Genomic DNA, 25,740 nt, shown 5'->3' with positions numbered 1-25,740 from the left:
GAGGTTGATAATTAATGTCTGCATCTCTCTAGATACATGCTGCCTAAGAAACCCCAAGGCAACTGCGCGTGCACTTTACAAAGATGAGCGCCCATCCTGGGTGGCCTAAGAAGGAGATGCAGATGAAGGGCTGACTTCAAACACCACAGGGAGCACACAGTCTCAAGCTCTCCAAAGATGATGCTTGAAAAGCAAAACCTGATTATGATCAGGGCAGCAGAGCAGTTCTGAATGGACTACAGGTGTCTCTATTTAGGGGAAGGGAAAGAAATGAAAGGGCAGAACTCTCTGCACACTGGCAATACATTACTAGTGCTAAACTGACATCTTCAGGGTAAGTATTTAGTCTTCAGTGGCTAAAAGCCAGGAAAGAAATGTGACTACTAATGCCTTATCTTTAAGCAAGTTTAATAAATGGGTAACTACTCTGAGGCTAAACCATATCATAGTAAATGTGGGGGCTTTTTAAAAACACAAATGAAAAGAAATTTTATGGCACTCTAAATGACCAATAATCAAGTATATAAAAATAAATTGAAAACACACTTACATGCAGAACAAAAATCTTAAAAACCTCATTAATCAAGTCACTTGGTATATCTAGAGGTTTACATGTTCTTAAATAGCATACACAGATTTTGTAGCTGTGACAAAGAACATAACAAGTGATATTGAAAAGTATTAACAGCTGCTCTGAAAGAAAGCGGTGGCTGGGATGCAAAATCATAGTTTTCAATGTCAAAAGAATGAGCAAAATCATTTCTAGAGTATTATACCTGGGCTGGATGGTTGATGCATTTTAGTTAAACTGCAAGAATGTCTGTTTTACTAGCTCATCAAAATTCTGAAGACATTAAAAGCCACAGAGTAACTATTTAACACAATTATTGTAAAAGGAAGTAACAGAAAAGACTAGATGATGAAAATTAACCCATGTTTCTGAAGAGGTAGAATTTAATTGTAAAATGTCTATACTATCAAAAATACTTTACAGAATTAATGTAACAACTACCAAAATTCCCATGCCATATTTCAAAGGTTTAGGGTAGAAAAGAAACCAAGAAATCATAATGCACCACAGAATACAACAAATACCCCAAGCAATCCTAAAGAATGTGAATGATGCTAGAGCGATTACAACATCCAGCCTCAGATGATAACATAGAGTTAGAGTGAAAAAGACAGCCTGGTGCTGACAAAAAAAAAAAAAAAAAAAAAAAAAAAGGAGTTTGGTTGTAAATAGAGGAACAGGGAACAAATAGCAAAGCTATACCCACTTGATTTTTGTCAAAGAAGGTAAAAATAGACTTAGAAAGAATGCCAACATTTGGTGATGTAAAATCTGATTTCTTTCTATAGGAGAACAAAAGTCTTGTATAAAAGTCAGGTAAGGCAGGAGAAGATGGCGGTCTCCACAGGAGTTAAAGTTCCTCGGAATTTTCACTTGTTGGAAGAACTTGAAGAAGGACAGAAAGGAGTAGGTGATGCTGGGGCATTGAAGATGATGAAGACATGACACTTACAAAGTGGACAGGCATGATTATTGGGTCACCAAGGACAAACTATGAAAACAGAATATATAGTCTGAAGGTAGAATGTGGATCTAAATACCCAGAAGCTCCTCCATCCGTTAGATTTGTAACAAAAATTAATATGAATGGGATCAATAATTCCAGTGGAATGGTGGATGCACGAAGCATACCAGTATTAGCAAAATGGCAAAATTCCTATAACATTAAAGTTGTCCTCCAAGAGCTAAGACGTCTAATGATGTCCAAAGAAAATATGAAGCTTCCACAACCACCAGAAGGACAGACTTACAACAACTGATTTTAGTGGATCTCAAACTTGTCTTAAATCAACAACCTTCTACTCATGTTAATGTCTTGATTAAATATCACCATGAAAAATACCCACACATTAAGTAAAAGAATTCCAGCTGGTAAACATGACCTGGACAGTTGTAAGAATATATTTAATATATGTACACCTATTATGTTTTCAGGCAACAGGAGAAGTGCTGCACAATTTTTCTTTCTCTTCTTAAAGCACTGTCATTTAAACATGAGCCTGAAGTATTCAAAGTTGAATTCAGGTTTTCAAGACAAAAGCATGGCAAAGGAGTGTCAGATGGCAGTGGAAACCTTTGTCTTTCTGAACAATAAAGTCTCAAGAAGGAAGAACAGAAATGGCATGCTTTATCCATCGTCCTTAGACTACACCAAACTGTTTAAAGTAGCAGGTGTAATGAGTAGTCACAGTTGTGTTAACACAAAGCGGTGCGGGTGTGGGCGCTGACTACTATAGCATCAAAAATAGCTTCAGGATTGTTTGATACCTGTATTTATAATAAAAAGATGTTTGGGGGTATTGATGAATCTCTGTTAAAAGCTGTTCCCGTTTGTTCCATGTAACAGACATGATAAATATTTGTTTACAGTCTTTGTTTAATAAAACATGCTTAGAGGTTTTAAGTGAAGCAATGAAAAGGAAATAGGTGTATGGATATGTGATTTCAGATAAAAGTTAGTCGTGAAATGTAAATAAAATGTGGAATGTGTCCTCAAAAAAAAAAAGGTCAGGTAAAATGGATTTAAAAACTTAATTTTTAACCTGCAATAATTTAAATATATAGTTATTAAAGAGTCTCAAATTTTAACAGATGTATGCAAAACACCAAAATGAGACTATATATGCTAAATTATGGCCTGAGAATTCAAGACAAATACTTTTTCTCACAAATAGTTAGGGATTAATTAAATGATCTAGGACCTGGTATCTATGTGACATTTCTATGATTTGGATTTGTAATTATTACTTGGACTTCTATAACTGCATTTCGCACTAGATTTTTAACAAATATGGGAATTAGATCGCCTTTTAATGTATGCTAGTCACAATCTGAGGCTTTTCGTTAACTCATGTAAATCACCCACAAAATCTGTCAGGCCAGTCCTGTCCTTCCTACTCATGTTTGAAACTACAGCAAACAATAATTCAAACAAATTACTATGATAAGAAAATTCAAAGTTGTATAAGTGAAGTAACTTTTAAGCTCCATTCTGCTTTTATTTAAAATTGAAAAATTGCCTTTAAATAAAATACAAATTGAAATATCAAATTATTTTATCATTTTATACTTATTTACTTATTTGGGGGATGCTGAGGAGAACATATAGGAATTGCTTTTCTTCCTCCACCCTGTGGGTTAGAGCTCAGATCATCATGTTTAATAGTGAACATATTTACCTGCTGAGCTGTATTGCAGGCAATTGAATTAAATTTGAAAACTTGGATTTAAATATAACTTGAAGAGAAACAAGGTCACTTAGTCCCTGTGGATACAAACATTGTTTCCACAGCAAATTTTGGTTTTCAAGATTTGTGCTGTGAAAATAATAGTTTCCGTAATTCTCATATAGATTTATATTACCCCAAATGCTGCACCAAATTGCTACATATAAAACCAACTATGCACACAACGATGGACTGATTTGTGTAATGTTCTTACCAAGAATGATTTTATTCATTTAGTTTGACTTTTCTCCATTTCTAGGCAGCAAGAACATTTCAAAAATACTACCAGAATATTTGCAAACCACTTTTCCAATGTATCAAAGCAAGATAATCTAATTTTCAAAGCATTTGGCATGGAATATTGTATATACTACTGTATAGCCATCGTATTGCTCTCATAAAAGATTAAAATATGTTACGGGAATTGTAATGATGCATAATACATATTTAAGTGCTTAATAATTTACATTTTGTTAATTATTTTGACTGATTTGGGGTAAAGATTGTTACAACACATAAGCAGACCATCTGTTGCTGTTCAAATTATTAATAAATACTCCCTGGACTAAGTATTTTAATTAAAAATAAAATGCTGCATGCATTAAGACCCATCTTAAGTGGCATGTTCCAAAAGGAATTGATAGACATGCAGCTGCCAATCTCTAAATAGTTTGAAAACATTACAAACTTTTATTCATGAGAAATTGTCTAGATCTGGATGATTAGGGAGCAATCTGTTGAGTACTCTAGTGCCTTCTGCTGTTGAGTATCCAAGAGTATAGAAATCAATTAAAAAATGCTTTCCCTATTATATTTTATCTCATAAAATTACCATGTGGTCAAAATGATACAAAGAGCAGTACCCTCAACTCATCTAATACATTTGTGACCTTGAAGAATTTGAACTTCATAAGAGCAAAAAGTCAGGCAGGCAGTAAGTTGTGACCACTACCTCCTTATTTTCTAACAGTCTGGCTCTGGTTCTGAGAAATTTATTAATCCTTCAGTGCTTCAGTAGGCTAGGAACAACAGCAATTCTCTTTCATTGGGGTATTCTGAGAATTGCCACGAAGATACAAAGGAGCTGAATGGATTCTGAAGAGCTGTGTTAGTGTTTAATTAGTGTAGGCGCCTCGAGTTATTACTGTGCTGCCATTACTTGGAGTATCTTTTCAGTTTTTTGAAGATCGCCTTTGAAAGATGAGTCACATTCTTATGCATTTTCTTGGCACTGTTATGATTTCATTTTTTGAACTTTGAACTCTTTTTTTTCCCTCTCTGAGATATAATTTCAATTGGGGAAAAGAGAATGAGAGAAGTAAACAAATGAAGCAACATAGTTTAAGTTTAAACAGATACAATGAGAAGCAAGCAAATAAGAATGGTGGGTTTTCCAAACTTTAAACAGTTACAAGAAAGCAGAAGTTTCAGTCTTCCTGTGTGTAGTAGTTTGAATAAGAACAGCCCTAGAAGGTTCACATGTTTGAATTGTTAGTCATCATTTGGTAGACTGCTGAGGAAGGATTGGGAGATAAGGCCTTGTTGGAGTAGGTGTGTAATGGGGGAGTCAGCCAGTGGGCCTTTTGAGGTTTCAACCACCCACACCAGGCCCAGTGTTTCTCTTTACCTGTCCGTCTGTATGAAGTCCTTAGCTACTGCTCCAATGCCATTGTGTCTGCTTCCCACCTTGATAATGGACTCACCCTCAAACTGTAAGGAAACCTTCCCCATTCTCCCTTCTCCCAATTATATGTTTTCTTTCCTAAGACTAGCCTTGGTCATGGTGTCTCTTTGCAGTAACAGAACGGTAACTAAGACACTGTGGTGGTATGATCTCTGTTGTGTGAAACACCATGACCAAGTCACTTGGGGTGCAAAAGGTGTACTTCAACTTATACTTTATGATCCATAACTAAAGGACGCCTGAACAGGAACTCAAAACAAGAACTTAGACCACAAACAGAAGCAGAGACCTTGAAGGACACTAGGCTTACACGTCCTGCTCTCTTGTATAACCTAGGACCACCAGCCCAATGCAGGCACCTCCTGCTGTGGACAGGGGCTTCCCACATCAGCCATTTGTAGTAAGAGGGTCGGCTTGTTGGGGTTTCTGTCCCGCCCGGTACCCCACAGCCAGCAAGTCTCAAAGAAAATCAATCACACAGAGATCTCTATAAGTTATAAAGCTGATTGTCTCATTAGGTCAGCCTACTTATTAGTTCTTATGACTTATGTTACCCCATTATCCTTATCTATGTTAGCCACATAACTCAGTACCTTTTCCAGCAGGGCAGCTTACATCTTTCCTCTCTGGTGGTCTGGGCAGAACTGCGGAGGGAGCTTCCTGCTTCCCAGAATACTCCTGTTCTCTTTGCTCCACCCTTACTTCCTGTCTGGCTTTCCCGCCTATACTGACTGCCTGCCCAATCAGTGTTTTATTAAAATATGATTGTCAGAATACAGACATTTCTCCCACACCAGCCATTCATCAAGAAAATGCTCTCCTGCTCCAGTCTTGCCTACAGGCCAATGGATAGAAGTCTTTTTCTCAACTGAGCTCCCCTCTCCCAGTGGTGCTAGAGTGCTTCCCAGTGACAAAGACACAAAAAGCCAACAAACAAAAAACCGCCAGCACCGCAACAACAACAACAACAACAACAAAACACTATCCAGGACCCTATTTCAAGCACAAATTTGACAAATAAAGTGAGGGACAGCTGATAAGAAAAAGCAGATATAGAGTGAATATGGGAGGGTACTGCCATGGTAGGGGAGAGGAAAGAGGGTGAGAAAAAGGCATAGCAAAAGAGGAATATTCAAGAATAAACGTTAGGTTAAAAAAAATGAAATTAGAATTCTGAGTACCAATTTTAGAAGAAAATATTCCCGCCCTCTTTATTTGCCAAGTTAGACCTTTTAATCCAGAGACCTAATTTGTTCATTGTTGCCTGACAGTGGTGCTGCAGTTTTTGACATCCAGACTTTTGCATATGTAAGCAATTTTTGCCTATCACCATAGATCCTTCATCCGACGATGGATGGCGATACAGATGGAGACCCACATTGGAGCACCGGACTGAGCCCCCCATGGTTCAAATGAGGAGCAGAAGGAGGAAGAACATGAAAAAAAACTCAGGAGCGCGAGGGGTGTGATCACCCACTGATACAAGGGGACTGATCTAATGAGAGTTTACCAAGGCCAGTTGGACTGGGACTAAACGAACAAGTGATCCAACCAGATTTTCTGAATGTGGCCGGATTCTCTGAATGTGGCTGGCCCGGAGCCTTTCTGAAAAGCCATTGACAATGACACTGGGACTTGTTTCCTCTGCATATACTGGATTTTTGGGAACCAGTCTGTTTGGATACTCACCTTCCTGTACCTGGAGGGAGGGGGGAGGAACTTGAACTTCCCACAGGGCTGGAAGCCCTGACTGCTCTTAGGGATAGAGAGGGAGGAGGAGGAGGAGGGGGGAAGTGGGAGGGTGTTGGGAGGAGGGGCGGAAATGGAAACTTTCATAATTTAATAAAGTTTGAAAAAAAAAGAAATATGAGTTAACTTAAAATGTAGGAGCTAGTTAGCAATGAGCCTGAACTATTGATCGATCATTTATAATTAGTATTAGGACTCAGTATGTTTATTTGAGAGCTGTTGCAGGACAGGAAATCTCCACCAATAAATGGCACCCAACATCCAGGGTGATGTACATCCATATAAAGTCCTTAAAAGCTTAAAAAGGGATTCTAAACATACAAAAATGGAGTCACCTCAGCTTCTTAGCAACTGTTTTTTCTTGTGTAGGCTCTGTTTGCTAAAAGCCAGCATAGTAGCTGCTCTTTTAAGGGCTAAGTGCTATTGATAAAAACCATGCAATTCTTTTAAGAGTTCCAGCTACAAAACACTTAAATGGGGTTTATGAATAGTATGTTGCACACTACTTGGTTGCAGTGTGGAAACAAAAACTCCCCAGAGCTGGGATGGTAAACATGACTCCTGGTGCCTCTGCCATGAAGCTAGGCTTTTCACAACCAAGGATTGGGGCAGAGTCAGCCATTTAGTTCTAGCCATGCCACTTAGCAACTTAAGGCAGTGGTTATAGTGGCATTTCAAATGTATTTTAATAAATAAAGACTGCCTGAAGAACTGAGAACAAAAAAGTCCCACTAATAAGCCTATAGACCAGGTTATGGTAACACATACCTTTAATCTCAGTAGCCACAATAACACACATAAGTTACCTTTAAAGTACATGAATTTTCAGAAGAAGGAGATGAAATGAAATATCAATAAAAACAGAGGGCACATGTGATCCAACACCTCAAAATGCTCCTGTTTCAGTTTCCTCAGAATTCTGCATCCAGAACAGCATCAAAGATGTTAGTTGAGATGATCCAAACTCATAGAATACTCCAGTCAGGACTTATCATAATCATGAATTTTCTCAGGGTTCCCCAAAGAATATCAGTGTCCCCAGTAAATGAAAAAAATCTAGGGAACTCTGCCAATATTCCAAAAATGGTTTATGGATGTTTATTATTATTTAAGGGGGTTGGCTACAAATTGTTATTGATAATGATCAGAAAAAAGAACTGTAGAAAGGAGATTAGATTGCCTGTCAGATATGCTAGGTCTGCAGGTCAGAGTTGGATGCCACAACAACAACAACAAAAAAGCTTTTGGTGACTGTCCAGACAGTTTGATGTCCTTATCATTAGGTGACATTTCATCCTTATGGGGTCTTTGATGGCGTTAAAGACAAAATAATTAAATTTATAGTTTTTCTTAGTTACAATAAAAAGCAAATTTGGTGTAAAACTTTAGATTTACCAAGATAAGATAGACAATAGAACATTTTCTGTAAATTTTCTAAAGACAAATAGACTGGATATTGTAATTATAATTCTTATTTGATAACTGTTTTTTTTGTATATAATCCTACTATGTTAAAGTTAAATCTTCCTTTTTAATTTGACAGAAAGGGGGAAATGTTGTGGAATAATCCTTTTGTACTCTGTGAAGATTTGCCTCTGTGATTGTTTTAATAAATAAGCTGACTGGCCAAAAAAAATGCCAGTAGAAGATGGTGTGCAGCCTCCATGCCTGTACCTGGAAACCATTAGCTCTAGGGATCTGTGCAGTCACATGCGTGGAGAGCATCAGGTGTAAGGATCAAGTGAACTTTAACACCAACTCGAGGCGACAGTTTTTTTGTGTCTTTCCGGGAGGCCCACTGGCCAGTGGCCAGAACCCAGAAGACCCTCTCAAGCAGGAGGTTAGCTTTCCTTGTGACATCTATCCATCCCTAAAACCGTAAAAGTCTCAGCATATGGCTTAGATCTCCAAAACTCTCCTACGATGGTCATCGCTACCCCTGCTTTCATAGAATATGAAGCTGAGCAAAGTTAGCTTACATGGATTTCTTTGGGTTGCAGAGCCAAATAAGTCACAGAGTTACAAGCAACATTGGACCACAGTACCAGCCAATGCACTATTCCAAGCTAGTAGTTTCCACTGAAGGTTCCAGCCCTTTTTTCCACTGTGAATAATAGAGCTTTGGAGTTCTTGTTGAGACTAAAAGAATAACAAGAGGCAAAAAGGAAAATACCGTAAACATGCTGTGTCCTACATAGCTTTGGACTTGACTGGACTGAGGTGAAGGGGAATGAAGAAAATGGCAGACACATAAATAGAAAAACTGGGTACTAAAATGAGAGAAAAGGAAATGATGGAGTACGGAAGAGGATGGGAAAGCTAGGGGAGCTGGAGAAAATGTTTAAGAGGATGAATTCAGGAAGTTCCTTGAATGGTATGAGCTTCCAAAACAATTTCATGCAGCATCTCAAAACAACATCTCAGTTCCTCCTGCCTTTTCCATATCCAAAGTCATTTGTCTCCCTTCTTTACCATGACTAGCAGCATCAAAGCTATCCTGTTACAGAATCTCTAAACCCAGAGAAATTCTCTCTACCAAGACATATAAATATACGCCAAAAGCCTCCAGGGCTGTACTGGTGTGTTGGACATTTATAGTGGATTGACTATACATAAAGCATAAGTTTCCAGAAAGGACAAGGTCTGTCTGCAAGGAAGGTAGAATGTGATCAGATAAACATGATGAATGTTTGATAGGCATTGGAAAGATATTCGTGGTGTCCAGGCTAAGTGTGTGCTGAGGTTTACCCAATCTTTAGTCTTTACTCAACAGGCTTCCACTCAGATTTGTAACCTAGAAACCAGGTGGATGTCAATTATGCAAACCTTAAAGAGAATTGCTAGCTTTCTCTAACTGCCCATATCCACACCTATCTCCACATTTAAAAAAATTCCGATCATGTCTACCTCTGTAATAACAATATCCAGCTGACTCATCCAATTCTAATTAACCTTACCTCTTTCTTCTCTCATTAACATTATTACACCAAATTCTGAGAATCAAGTTCAAAGACCTGGACAGAGCTAAGCAAGGACTTCCCACTGAGGTCCAGGCTGCATTCAGGACTCTGAATTTTCATCATTTGTTATTCTAGTTTATTTTTACTATTCTCAATTTCCCTCCATCCATTCCATATATTCTTCAATGTAATATGTATGTACATGCAATATGTAATAACCAAAACTTCCAGGATTGATTGCTGTGTTTTCCTATCCCAAAGACTGTTCACTATCCTTTGAATATTGAAAGAAGACAACCGACAACCAATCCACCAGCATCTATTTCTCAAGGGATTTCAGTATCAAGTTATTCTGAAGTCTTCTAATTCCACACGCCTTTCAAACTTCCTTATGGGCTTCTATTTGCTCTACCCATGTGCTCCCTGCATGCCATGCTATGCCTTCTTCCTTGAGATGATAATGGTTTCAGTTATGCTTTTCTTCCAAATCTTTTAATAAATATATAAGAAAACCAGCCATTTTCAGTTCCCTCCCATCACATTTTCAGTGCCCTCCATCACCTTCAGAAACCTGATTTTCCTTGAGGATTTCACTTGCATAGCTCTCTGGCCAGAATATTCACCATCAAAGATTATCTTCAAAGGATGCTAGATGGAGAAAGTACCATTCTTGCTTCACAACAGCTCTTCCAAGCCATTACTCAGTCACGTTGGCAATAAGAGTCCTGGTAGTAAGACTACCTCTTCCCCTCTCCTCTTCCAATAACCCACTCTTTCTTTCACTGAGGATAACAGCAATAGAATTCAAATTTTCTACCACTTTCTAGATTGCATGCTCCTGAATATCTTCATTTCCTGAAAGATGTAGTCACAGTCCTGTCAATTACTTTCACTGGTTTCCATTGACCCTGAGCTCTAGTGTTCAGAAACCCACCCCCCACTCCAGAGATAGTAACATAGACAAGTCATCTATGAACAATGTGCATTTTAGTAACTCCAGTCTTTAACCTCTGAGCCTTCCCCATCTTTCCTGCTCTCTTCCATGAAGTCCAGTTGAAACCTCCTTTGTTCTCACGGGGATGGGAAGGAGTTTCCTGGAGTTCTCTGTTTCATTTCAGCCTTCTGATTCTTCTGTTCACATGTTTGTTGAGACAGCTGAACATCTTTTAAAATTATATACTTCTCATTGCTTTCATTCTTCTTCTCTTGTTTTATAATTTTGTGGTCCTGGACTTATGCAGATTGTATGACTATATCTGGACATACAGTCTCCTCAGAAATTTCATTGGAATTTCTCCCAAATTTTAATCAGCTCACCTGTCACCATCTCCACACAAACATGAAATGCTCTATGTTTTTTGCAAACAAAAATAGCAAATCTTCTCATACTGTGACTGGTGTGTTTGTTTATACTGCAGTAGATAAGATGGAAACAAAAAGGTTGTCTTATTTACTGTTCTTATTATTGGTGTTTCAATTCAGAATTTCTGAAAACTGTTATCACATAGTGTTGTGCTTTGAAGAGGAAATATTTCCTGTAGTCTTCCATCTTTGAATACCTGGTCCTCAATAACTTATGCTGCTTGGATAGGTCCTGGAATCTTTAGGAGGCAGAGACATGCTGGAAAAAACATGAGTCATTGTAGATAAACCTTAAGGTTTTCAGCCTATCCCCAGAAAACAATAGTAACCAACCAGTCTTCTACTACTACTACCATCCGTGGTGATGGAATGCATCCCACACAATACATTCCAAATAAAACCTTCTTACTTTAAGTTGTTTAGTCAGTATTTTCCCCACAGGTAGGAAAGAGATAACCAATGTAGATGGTATAATGAATTGGAATTAATAACAATTATCCTATATGGTTTCTACTAAAAGCAATCAAAATTCTTTTACCTTTAAGGAACTAGGTAGTTTTAAGAAAATATACTTAAGCATTTAAGATAAAATAGGTTTGTTATGATAAAAGATACATAAAAGATACATAGAATAGAAGGCCCCAAATCAGACCTCTAAATAAGTCACCAGATGTATGTCAATATTGATGTATAACAATGTAGCAATGATTTTATCTGAAATGATGCCTCATCAACTGAATCAACTCAACATTTTCCTCACATGAACAACAAAGATTAATTCTCAAAGGTTTATAGACATGAATTTGTTGAATGAGAGTTAAATGTTTGGTGCACAATGGAACTTTTCAATTGTTTCTTAAAAGATGAAAAAAGTTATAAAAGAAAACTATTGAAAGCAAAATATTAACATCATAAAACAATAAGCAAAATAATAAAAGACAATATATACATATTCTTCCTTAATAGCTAAATATGTTTGCATGAGAAGAGGTCTTAGACTCCACACAGGGACCCACTTCAAAAATCTGACTAAGCAAATAGCCAAAAAACATATGGAAGGGGACTTGACCTCACAGATAAACAATTGAAAGGACAAGCAATAAATACCAGGAATGTGGCAATGAGAAACCACTAAAATTCTAAAGCATTTTGGAAAAACATCAGTGCCCATTAAAGTTGAACATATGTCTATCATGAGATAAAACTTTGCCACCATTGTATGGTTTCCTAAGTTTTTCTAAAGACAAATAAATATTTATAGGTTCACTATTCACTAAAGCCACCAAAAAAGTAACTTAACAATCTAAGTGCCTAACATAATGGAATAGGTAAGTTGTAATGTTTTCCCATAGCGAAACAGTGAATAACAATATAGATAAATTCAATAAATATCACAATTACAAACCACCAAAAGATGCTATTCAGAGGTCTTTAAAGTCTTCAAGACAGCTCAGCAGATAAAAGCACTTGCCACCAAGACTGAAGACTTAAGTTTTAACCAGAGAGACAACATATTTAGGAAGAACCACTCCCAAAAACTGTTCTTTGACCTCCACATAGCTTCTATGTACACCTACATATAGACAGACAGACAGACAGACAGACACACACACACACACACACACACACACACACACATACTCACACACACACGAAACATACACTCAAGACTCCAAGCTATCTGATTCCATTCATATAAAATATACCAACAGGGAAATGCACGATATGCTGAGAAAAGTCAGGTGTTGACTGTTTGGAAAAGGAGCGATTAGAGACTGGAGAGTTTCTGGCTAACGACTTCTGGGCTACTGCTTGTAGGATATGTTCTAATGTCCAAAAAGGTTTGTAAGTAAAGCACTATGCAATTTATGTATTTTATATATGATCGAAATGTCCATGTGGGACTTTAGACAAGGTACAGTAGCTAAGAGCACTGCCAATCACAGTCATCTGCAACTGCAGCTCCAGGGCCCTCTTCTGGTCTCTCTGGGTGTTGCATGCACATGGTGCACATGCATGTATGCAGGCCAAACAAAGATAGACCTAAAATTCAAAGAAAATAAGACAATATGCTTTATGCCTTGTTATGAATGCCTTATTTGAAATAAAACATCAAAAGATGCATGCATAAATGTAAAAAGGAATCCCACAAAAGAAAAGAGCTAAAGTTCAGAAATAATAAATTCCTATAAAATGAACTTAAAAGTGTATATAGTTAGGAAATTATAAAAATATAAACTATTTAGAAATATATCATAGACATATTGTGCTCTACAGTCTCCCTCAACTCAGTTTGACATTATGGACATAATAACTTAAATAAAATGTGATTTCAGTTTCTTTCCAAACACCTCACACAAAAGAATAAACATATTTTTGTAAATTACCATATTGCTTTGTCTTTATCACAACAGAGTGAACTGCTCTGTTGTATACTGGGTGATAGTTTTACAGTTCTTTTCTTTCATAACTGTCTCTACACATGAGGTTTTCTGGAATATTATTGGTGCCTATAAACAAAATTTGTATGTCAAAAGCAGCATCTCATTTTAAAAAGCATGTTTGCCTCCTAATTGAAAAATTATATTGCTTTTGGCATGAACTAAAAAGCCATCAAATAAGGTGTAGGTAGTGTTAAATGACTGAGGATTATAAAAAGCTTTCATAACCTGGAATCCCAAGTTACAAACTAGCTAAGATGCCTCCAAAAAATATGATGCTTCATGGTAAAGTATGTAGAAATGGTTCCATATTAAAGAAATTTATTTTCATATTTTTTGTTCTGCACTCATCTGTGATAAATGCAAGACAATACACTACAGGTGGCAGATGTTTATTGATTAAGTAGAGATGTTAAAGCTAAACTAGACACTTATGCAAAATACCTAAAGGTAAAAGAAAACACGACCCATTGTCACTGACAATAACATGAAACTCATTAATATTTACCATGAGATTGTATTTTAATCTTTGAAAATTCTAGAAGCAATAACCATTCCTGTTCTAATACTGGTCTGCAAGATAAAGTTCCTAGAAGTGTGAAGATAAAATAAGAGACAAATTTTGAACTCAGATGTAATATAAATACTAAGCCATAGCATCTTAAACTTCTTCCCAGATTAACAAACTAGGATATAATAGCAGTTATTCCCTAAGCATTTTTAAGACAGTACTTCTACTGAGTAACTAATAGGAATTATCTCCGTTGATTTTAAGAAATTCACAAGGTGATGGTGAGGACAGTTTCTAAATAACTGTTTTAATTTCCTTTCCCTGTACAAATATGATGTTCCTTGCTTCAAGACATAGTTTCTAATATACACCTTGACCTTCATTAGAGAAGATTCTAATTTCAGTAGATACTAATTAACACAGAGACCCACAGCTGAAGACTGTGCAAAGAATAAGAGACAAAAGAATGCTCAGCTCTAAATAGGCTATCTATGTCACGCTCCCTGCACACTCAAGGATGATGAAAAAAATCATAAAGAGTTTAAAAGCCAGATATCCCAGTTGACTGAGGAAAAAGGTCCTACTGGACACAGAACATATGAACTCACAGCAGTTGTAACAGTGATCAAAGGAGCTATGCAAGCTCAAACCAGAGAAGTCCCAGTGTGGAGAGAGTAGTGAACATCAAGTCCTACCACTAACGGAGGTGCTGCTGACAATTAATAGCTTCTGGGAGAGGGAGAGCTGGTCTGCATTAGGTGTGTGTCTGGTACGTCAACCTCTCCCGTCAAATATGGCACATTCCAGAATTTATGAGTAGTACAAGTAGACCTTGTTGTGTTTGAGGGTGAGGCAGAGCCAAAGAGACAGAGAACCAGAACACAAAGTTTGTTGGGAAGGAAACTTTAGAGAGGGAGATCTGGGGGTGGATATGATCAAAATATATTGCATCTCAAAACTCCAACCAACTGCTATAAAAAGAGACTGGGATTCTCTTTCCTTATGACCTTCATGGCTTGGTGATATCTTTTTGAAAAACGTAATTCTAGGTTGTAAGAAGCTTTCAGGATTCTTACTGGGCCAGTCTATTTATTCCTAGAGACTTCTCAGAGGACAGAGCTTACCCTCTGAGAATTCGAAGACAAGAATCTCACCAATGTGCATGCAATTTGGGCTGCTACTCTTTGGAAGTTGAAGACAAAAGACAGCACTTTCCTATTGTATTGTTTGGATATTGTAAATGATGGGACCAATCTTTCTCCAGCAGAAAGAGGAATAAAACTCACTATCTAAGCATTACTAGCCAAGCCTGAGGGTGATCTACCATGAAAATTTGGCCACTTGAGCATTTAAATAGCAGCAGTTCCTATCAATATTTGACTGTAGATCTAAAAGAAGCACAAATGTGAACTGCCCTGATGAAATCAGAATTTGCTGACATCAGAGAGAAAGAACAAAGTGTTCACTCCAGTAAAGTTGGCATGCTTCTTAACCAACAACAAATAAGTATCATAAGTATTCTGGTTAATGCACTATTCCGTGTAAAGTGCTTATCAAATAACTAATATATGGTCATATTCATTTTGTATAATCTGTTGTAGAATCATCCCACTCACACATCTAGAGAACATAGTTAAAAGATAGAAGAGCGGTTGATGTTATTTAAAAATACAATTCTATAAGTAGCATGTAATCTTGGCTATTCAGAATGGGGCAGGAAGACTGTGAGTTCAAAGCTAGTGTGGGAAATATCAGAAGACTGTAGAAAGACTGAGAAAGAGATAATCAATAGACTATGCATTTAATTATATTCTTTACTATATGTGTTCATCAAAACAACGTGCATTAGTTTTTCTTTGAAGTATGATATTTTCCATTTGATTCCTTAGAATTTTTTCCAGTTTCTCACTCTACAGATTTTATTTATATATAATCCAAGTTACTACTGAAGAAATTTCAAGTGTAATGCCTTAGATTGCACTTTCCAGTACCTCCCTATATCCTCAAGAACCTTCTAAATATTAATAACTTTAGATATCTCTATTTCGATGGTAGCCAATTACGCTAACAGTAGTGAATCACTCATTCTAGGTGATGTATGCTCAACTTTAATGATTATGTCCTCCTCTGTCCCTTGCAAAGTCATCATTAATTCCTAATTGCTCCAAATTATTTTCCCACATATACACACCCACGAGGCCCTTGTTATGGGAATTCATTTCTCAAAAGGGAATTTAAGACCAAGCCTCAGACGTTCAGAATTGATGAACCAGGTAGTTGACCTGAATCAGCTAATTAAGCTATAGGGAGCCACCAGGGAAAGGCAAAGCATGTCATTTGGTTCACTTTACTGTAAAGTAACAATTTGAGGGTTTCCAGAAGAACAGATCCAGGCCTTAAACAGAACTTTTTGAGATCAGCTTCATCTTTAGCTATGATTCAGCTTTTCAATTTCCAGTATAAGCCTAAAGCACTTGACTGAGACACCTAATAAACTGCTTCCTTATTGAAACCGTTAATTAACTGTAACTCTGAAAGTGAATTCCTAATTGTTCTTTTATTTGGGTTTGAATTGTTTCAAATTCAGTTGACTGGGGGAAAAAGTTAAAACATAATTTCACTTTTTAAAAAAAATACTTTTTTGATAATTTAATTTGTGTTTGAAATGCATTTTCATTAAAATACACAGTAAAATCTTTGTTTTAGTATAAACAATAAGAAATCTATAATAATAACACTATGCCTTGCTGCTTTTGTTGCTTTGTTTTGTTTTGTTTTTCAGACAGAGTCTGTAACCTGATCTGGCAAGAAACTTCCAATGTAACTAAGTGACACTGACACTGCCAGGATTCAAGGCATGCACCATGATTCCTAGGTTTTTGTTTTGTTTTGTTTTGTTTGTTTTGTTTGTTTGTTTGTTTTTAATGGTGCGGGGTATTGAACCAATGGTGTCACACATGCTAAACAACCACAGCTGAGTTACATCCCCAGGTCCTAGTATACCAAAATTTATTTCAAAGAAAAAAAAATCCAAATGATGTGGGATGTCCTTCTATATGTGTGTTGCTTTTATTGATTGATGAATAAAGCTGTTTCAGCCAATGACTTAGAAGAGTAAACCAGGCAGGAAATTTGAACAGAGATGAAGAGAGAGAGTAGGTGGAGTCGAGTTGATGTCATGTTGCCACCAAAGGAGAAATTACCAGACATTACCAGTTAGCCACAGCCTCGTGGTGATACATAAACTAATAGAAATGGGTTAGCTTAAGAGGTAAGAGCTAGCTGGGAATATGCCTGAGCCATTGGTCAAACAGTGTTTTAATTAATAGAGTTTCCATGTGATTATTTAGGTCAAACAAACATAAAACACTTTCTGACATCACTTTTACTATGAGAGCTCCTGCAACCTCAGTGGAATTCTGAAACACAGCTTGCTCTAATACAGAGGGAACTTAAGAGGTGAGTGAACAGCCACACAGCAGATGCCCCACTCTCTTGGACCTCCCCAGTGAGACAAAACCCCAAGACCCTTCCGCAACTCCTGTGGCTTTTCTAGCCAGCCAGCAGGGAGTTTCCTGTGGCTAGGTTTCCCCCAAACCAGAACCCACTAAGATGCCATTCAAACTACTAGCTACACCCCACCCTCAAACCCACCTGTCCTCCTGCAACCTCGGTGGAACTCTGAAACACAGCTTACTCCAATACTGAGGGGACTTAAGAGCTAGCTCCACTACTGAGAGGACTTAAGAGGGACCAAGAGCTTGCTACAACACTGAGAGGATTAAGAGAGAGCACCAAGAAAGCAAACCAGGAAAGAATACCAAGAGAGCTGGCAAATAAAGACCTCAGAGGCTTTTCTGAGACACACATTGACAATACAGAGAAGACCAAGAAAAACTCCCAAACACTCAGACAGTCACAGCAAGAATTGGACCAAGACACAAAGACACTGCCGTTTTTATTTGAAGGAAGAGATAGGTAGGCGCCAATGCAAGAATTTCTCTGACAACCCAAAAAGCAACATGGTAACACAAGAACACAGTAACTATGAGAATAGGAACGAGTTACGGGGGTATACAGGAAGGACATCAGTTATGTATGCTTATACTCAATTAGACTGAAGCCGGAATTACATAGTACTGTGGATTTTGCCTTTGTAAGCACCGTGGCCATTCTCAGGGAATCCTGAGTATGAACGCGATCATTGTCAAACGTCCTGGCTAGTATTTAGTAAAACCTGCTTCAAATTTGGCTCAAATATATAAGTAAATAAAAGAAAAAAGTTATCTATAATAGCAATGTATAATTTTTAAGATAAATATGAATTACTTACCTGTAAAGAAAAAGTTTTTCGTGTAAAATGCATTACCTGGCTGTAGATAGAGCATCTGCCTCATGCAATTAAGGACCTAACACCTCAAAAACATGTTGTGGAGTAACCATGTTAGGGATTCTTTAGTGTTACTTATCCAATTATCCTTTTACAAAAATTAAATACTCACTTCAAATGCTTCAATGCTTCAAATGCACATTGTTTTCCCTCAAATAAACACAGATGAAATAGAACTTATTTCTCATGTGATCTTGTTAAGTATTAAAAATTTTATAATAATTTTTGTGCTTTAGAAATATTTAGCCATTTGTCATTTCATCAGTCAAAGATTTATAAACCAGAGGATAAAGGCATGCTGCAAACTTTTTCAGTGATAAGGAGCTCTGGGGATTTTGTCACTTTGTTTTACTTGATACGTCAACACACATAAATGCTTTTGGTATTGTAGATGAATTATTCATAAAAATGCATGTGGAGCAGGTGAGCTAAGGAACTAACAGATTACAAAAGTATAATCAGAACAATAATTTCTCTTAATTTCACAGGCACACAGTGAAGAAATTGCAATTATTACTTCTTTAAGCAGTAACAAGAAATGAACGCTCAGAGAAAATGGCTTTTAGGAGTGACCTTAAAGAGAGTTCAGATCACTTTTGTAAGTGACTAAATTGTTTGAGCTATATTTGACATTAGTGACACCATAGTCTTATTCACATAGTCCACAGGCTATAGTTAGATTTTCTTAAATGATATCTGTTCGAGCATTCAGTTTCATTATATGTTATTATGAATTTAATTATAGTTAATATGCTAATTGTAGTTTGTATCATTTCATCTCTCATTTAATTCAAACAAGTTTATACTGATACATATACAATGAAGCCATAGGATGTCTTTGTTGTTGTCAGAATCATTCATGTAAGAAAGTCACTTCCCTTGGAAGTTGTATGCCAGATTATCTCCTTTACGCTTTGGAATGGAAAAGAGTTATCCAAAGTCCTTTGGCTAACTTCATTGATTGAAATGAAAAATCCACTGATAAAAGAGGGAAGAAAAATACAGAAATGAAACTTAAAGGAAATCCAAAATTTGGGGGGTTGAGTGGATGAAGCCTGAGAAAGGGAGAAACTGGAGGTTGTGGACAGAACTTGAATGTTTTCAGCCTTCTTTTGTACAGCTCTTCTAGCAACTGAGCACGGCCTGAAGATCGGGAGAACACAGATTTAATTATCATGGGGGACCAGACCAACAAACCTTCTATACCCACAGTTTCTCACAATGTGTATAGGGGGTACAGTATCGTTCATTTACCTTTTCTGGTAAAGGTGGATTCTAGTTTTAGTTTAACCAACTGAGATCAATGAACAAGAGCTTTTCCATGGTGGTATTAGAGAAGTAAAGTCAATGAGATTAGAATGGCTATTTTGCAAATTGCTTTTTCTCAAAACAATTAGAGAGATTTTTAGCCAATAAAAAAAAAATCACAGAAACAGTACTGCACATATTATTCTTAGCCTTAAGTGCAGTAGGAAAATCGAATATATTCTAATCCTCTTCAAAACTTTAATGCTGGCCATTTTCTTTCTAAAGTATTGCTAACATTCCTGGACCACTCACCAAAATCGATGTCATGCCTTTTGTCCAGTCTAGAAAGCTGTGGTGATGTCTGTGTGTTTAAATGCTTCACTGATATATATGGTCAAGACACCATACTGATAGGACCCAATTTGACTTTCTTAAAGCATTGCTAGGAGTAGCATCCTATGCCACTTTTTTCTGCTAATTTTCTTTATTGCACTCCACAGCATTTTTAAATAAATATATAAATATATAAATAAATAAATGTTGCCTTGGGGAATAGTTGTCAAAAATCCTCTAATGTTTTATAAATTTAATTGTATATAAAATGTGATATTACTATCAGCTTTAGAAGAGAATATTTAAAATATTTAGAAAATATTTCATGATAATGCCTTATGCTATTATTGTAAAGGCTTGAAACCTGAGAAGTTATTTTGATGACAGCTCTCTGATTACTCATAATGTGACTGGGGTGGGCTGTATGTGGATTCTTTGACATCATTGTCTTATGCATCATTTGGGAATAATGTTATCTCCTCAAAACTCTTATAAGGAGCCAGCATGGCATTTTATAAAATGCCTCATATAGTAGATAACTATTAAATAACTGTGACATTTTTGTTACCGTTTACCTTTTGTTTTTTATTTGTTATCAACTAGATATATATATATATATACATATATATATATATAAAACATGATTTTTCTGATAGTATCAAATCAGCTTGCTGGCAGCAAATATCTAAGATGCTAGCAAAAGAATTGTTGTAAGTTATGATGATGGCATATTTTGCTCATAAACTTTGTTTTTGAAAGAACAGGACCAATAGCCCCTCTGCATCTGTCTTATAGCCAATTCTTTAAATCACACGTTTGGATATTTTTCTCAATCAGTCTTCAGATAATCCTTAACATGAGTTTTAATAACTTGTCAGATTATATACATTCTGCTGATTACTTATTGACCATTCCTTGCTTTCTCATTTTGGTTATTTTATATGAACTAACACTGGATTCTTATCTCATAAAACTGTCATTAATATTTTCAATTTTTCTACCCTTGTCCCATATGTAAAAAGAAAATCAATATAGTATAACTATAATGTATGGGAAAAACCAAATCCTATCCGTTCAGTTCATTTAAACTTGCAATTCTTGCTACTCCCATTTCTGAAACTGTCTTTCAATAACTCTATTACTCATTATTTTAATTCCCCAATAAATATCTAAAGCACAATTGCTTCTCTTCTTGTTCTCCCAAATTAAAAACTTTTTAAATTTATTATTAAAAATGCCTTAAATAGTATTATTAAATCATTTTTTGAATCTTCAGTCACTGATTTCCTCCTCCACTTTTCATCAACAGAGCTGGATGGTGATGCTCAAATAAAACTATACTATTCTTGTGTAAGAAGATGTGATGAAAGTGACCTACTCATTCTTTGCTAATGCGTTATGTTGTAATCGTGTTTTACATGGTAAAGCGGGCATTATATTAATTCTCTCATAGCACAAGTTATTATGGTCTACCATAGAGTTTAATAGAAGCTATTTTTAATTTTTACCAAATTGAAGTTTAAAAATTTTATAGACAATTGTGGTTTGACCTATATTTAAGTTCCAGATCTGTGGATCAAGTTTCTTGATAAAAGAAAATGAGTTCATCAATTATCATTAATTCTTTAATTTTCTTACACAAAACTGTTTGGAAGAGTTTGGTAATTTAGATTCTTTTAAAAACATTATGGAGTTTTCTAAGCTGAGGAACTGGCGGGCGATTGCGATGGAGTCGGTCGCTTCAGAGAGTTCTCCAGCTCCGGAGAATGAGCACCTCCAAGAGAACCCAGAATCAAACAATGGTGTGTATACATCCTTCATGAAGTCACATTGCTGCTACGACCTGATCCCCACAAGCTCCAAGTTGGTTGTGTTTGATACTTCCCTGCAGGTAAAGAAAGCTTTCTTTGCCCTGGTGACAAATGGTGTTTGAGCCGCCCCTCTGTGGGATAGTAAGAAGGAGAGTTTTGTGGGCATGCTGACCATCACTGACTTCATCAACATCCTGCACCGATACTATAAATCAGCCTTGGTACAGATCTATGAACTGGAAGAACACAAGATAGAAACTTGGAGAGAGGTATACCTGCAAGACTCCTTCAAGCCACTGGTCTGCATTTCTCCAAATGCCAGTTTGTTTGATGCGGTCTCTTCACTAATTCGAAATAAGATCTATAGGCTTCCAGTTATCGACCCAGAGTCAGGCAATACCCTGTACATCCTTACTCACAAGAGCATCCTCAAATTCCTCAAGTTGTTTATCACTGAGTTCCCCAAGGCAGAATTTATGTCTAAGTCTCTGGAAGAGCTGCAGATTGGCACCTATGCCAACATTGCTATGGTCCGTACTACCACGCCTGTCTACGTGGCTCTAGGCATCTTTGTTCAGCACCGAGTTTCGGCCTTGCCTGTGGTGGATGAGAAAGGGCGTGTTGTGGACGTCGACTCCAAGTTTGATGTGATTAATTTGGCAGCAGAAAAGACCTACAACAACCTCGATGTGTCTGTGACGAAAGCTCTGCAGCACCGGTCCCACTACTTTGAGGGTATTCTCAAGGGCTATCTCCACGAGACGCTGGAGACCATCATCAACAGACTGATGGAAGCGGAGGTTCACCGTCTGGTGGTGGTGGATGAGAATGATGTGGTCAAGGGCATTGTATCGCTGTCTGACATGCTGCAGGCTCTGGTACTCACAGGTGAAGAGAAAAAGCCCTGAGCATGGGGAGGGACAGGCAGCTCATTGGCTCCCGGAAGCTCTGGGAATCATGAAATCCCTCAGGAGCTCCACAGCCACTGTCTGGAACTAGAGGAGACAGGGCAATGAAGAGAAAGGACTTTAGCTTCCCTTACCATCATGTGTACATTTGAGAAAACTTTAAGCCTAGCCAATCCTAGAATCCGTGCCCTTAGACTTGGCCCGCTTCTGGATGAACCATGGGCTTTGTACTCCTCAGGTAGATTCTGATCTCTAAGAGATCTCTCCACCTCCCCGTGCTCAACCTGTCTCTGCAAAGGTCTTCTTACAAATATATCTGTTCATCCTGATTCATTTCTGTGGAGGAGGCTGAGTCCATTTAATGTAATTCCTTCCCATGAATCTTGTGGGGAGGTGCATGTCTGGGTTCCTGTTCTGTATGCACATGAAGGCAGATGGCTACGTGGAGGAGAGCAATGGGTAGGTAGCCAAGATTAATGCTTTTTGTGGCAAATCTAATTAAATAATGAGGTTTTCATCATGGTAAAAAAACATTATGGAAAGCATATTATTAATTTGGGGTTTAGGTGATACTGATCATTCACTAAAATTCAACTTTATTGGAAAAATTTTAGAATTATTAATAGCTTAAAAATCTCTTACAGTATCCTCTTGGTTAAATTAAATCCCCCCTAATAAAATTTGAAATCTCAACACATTCACACACTATTGACCTTCTTAGAAACAATATTTTTGAAACTGAAAACAAATAAAAATGAGTCATTATTATCTTAGATCCTTACCTTGTACAATGGGCGTCCTTATAAAAAGGGAAAGTTAGGGCTAGGAAATGATTCAGTGAAAAGAGTAGCTTGCTTTGCAAGTATGAGAACCTGAACTTAAATCCAAAGAACCCACATAAAACTTCTCATGGTAAAGGTTCCCTCTGCTCCTGCCTTCCTTGCTCACGTTCTCCTTCCTTCTGCTTCTCATTTGGACCTAGGGAGCTAAGTCCAGTGTTCCAATGTGTGTCTCTGTCTCTATCTCCATCCATCACCATATGAAGATTCTATAGTGATATGCAAAATATTCATCAGTATGGTTATGGGCCAAGGCCAGGATGGAGAGTGAGACAGAGACCCACATTGGAGCACTGGACTGAGCCCCCAAGGTCCAAATGAGGAGCAGAAGGAGGGAGAACATGAACAAGAAAGGCAGGACCGTGAGTAGTGCGTTCACCCACTGATACAAGGGGACTGATCTAATGAGAGTTCACCAAGGCCAGATGGACTGGGACTGAACGAGCACATGATCAAATCGGATTCTCTGATTGTGGCCGGATTCTCTGAATGTGGCTGCCACGGGGACTGTCTGAGAAGCCATTGGTAATGGCACTGGGACTTGTTTCCTCTGTATGTACTGGATCTTTGGGATCTTAGTCTGTTTGGATGCTCACCTTCCTAGACCTGGAGAGAGGGGGGAGAAACTTGAACTTCCCACAGGGCAGGAAACCGGCTGGAGAGGGAGGAGGAGAGGGAGTGTGGGGAGTGGGATGGTATTGAGAGGAGGGGTGGAAGTGGAAACTTTTATAAATTAATAAAAAAAACTTTTCATGGTATTATGTGTTCACAATCCCAGTGTTCCTGTGACAAGATGGGAGGCAAATACAGGAGGAGCTAGAAGCCCTCTTCAGTCAGCTAGCCTCACATATATAGTATAATGGCAAATATAATGGCAAAAGAGCCTGCCTCCAGGCAACTGACTTCTTTCCTTACACTCCTCCTCACAGATACATGCACAGACATACATGTACAAACACCTTTCTATATATGTCTTCATATTTCTTTCTCTCTGTCATTCTTTCCCTGTCTCTGTATCTGTCTTCGTCTGTCTGTCTGTCTGTCTGTCTGTCTGTCTCTCTCTCTCTCTCTCTCTCTCTCTCTCTCTCTCTCACACACACACACACACACACACACACACACATACACAATAGCATAAAAACGAAGGTAGTAACATACATGGACATAGACAAAAAGAGTCTATAATGAGTCACAAAGAGAAATGTGGATATGCACTAGATTCTATGCTATGAACAAAGAGCCCTCTCTGGAAGTATCAGAACCAGGGGAAACAATGAAGCTTTCCTTTTATTTTTTTTTCAGAGAGAATGTGACCTGTTGGTATCTTTATTTTGAACATCTATCCTTCAGAAATGTGATAATTCATTTCTCTGTGTTCTAAGTTTTGAGTTCTTTATTGTGGGAGCACTATAAAAGTAAGACACGTGAAAAGCCAACAGTCATTTTACTTGCCAGTTAGTATAACAAGGGCTCTGACTATGTAGAAGCAACATCCACTTTAGCTGAACCATTCCTTTACCACCATAGATCTTCACCCTTTGCCACTGTTCAATATTATAATTAAAATAATATTATCTTTACTTGTATTAACTAGTTTTATTCACATAATTATGCTTTGAAATTATAATTCCTATTTCTAAGAACAGACAAATAAGGTAATTTATCCAAGTCATCAACTCAAACACACAAAGACTACTCAAAGTGCCGATGGTCTCTATGACAACATTTTGATTTGAGAAAATTCTGTTATGTTTTTGTAAAAGCAGGGTCATTTTCTGTAGCCCAAGCTTCTTGAAACTCATGTTGGCCCTCCCTGCCTCTGTCCTCAAAACTTGGCATGGGAGATGCGAGCTTCCAGACCCAGTTCTAAGAATTGCTCTTGGTATTCCACCACTGTACGTTTCTTTACTCGCTGATCTTCCACAGGACTATGTGCTCTGACTTCATTCCTTACTTTTAGTAAGGAGGCCACTAGTTGATTCCAGGCTGCTTAGCTTTGAAAAAAAAAAAAAAACAACGCAGAGAAACTGTATTAATTAAATCACTGCTTGGCTGCTTGTCCATTAGCTCTAGCTTCTTATTGGCTAACTCTTACATATTAATTTAATCCTTTTCTATCAATCTATATATCACCACGTGGCTGTGGCTAATGGGCTAAAGTTCCCAGAGTCTATCTATGGTGGACTACATGGCTTCTCTCTGACTCT

General features: G+C 37.4%; 2 pseudogenes; both read left to right on the top strand.

The window, feature by feature from the left end:
- Positions 1-1,398: 1,398 nt before the first annotated feature.
- Positions 1,399-1,912, top strand: LOC148122921 (ubiquitin-conjugating enzyme E2 variant 2 pseudogene; annotated as a pseudogene).
- Positions 1,913-21,670: 19,758 nt separating this feature from the next.
- On the top strand, positions 21,671-22,709 carry LOC148122920 (5'-AMP-activated protein kinase subunit gamma-1 pseudogene; annotated as a pseudogene).
- Positions 22,710-25,740: the final 3,031 nt, after the last annotated feature.

The sequence above is a fragment of the Myodes glareolus genome, chromosome 2 (assembly GCF_982192425.1).
Source record: "Myodes glareolus chromosome 2, mMyoGla1.1, whole genome shotgun sequence".
NCBI lineage: Eukaryota > Metazoa > Chordata > Mammalia > Rodentia > Cricetidae > Myodes > Myodes glareolus.
Note: the sequence above shows the minus strand (reverse complement) of the source record. Positions and strands in the feature narration are given on the sequence as shown.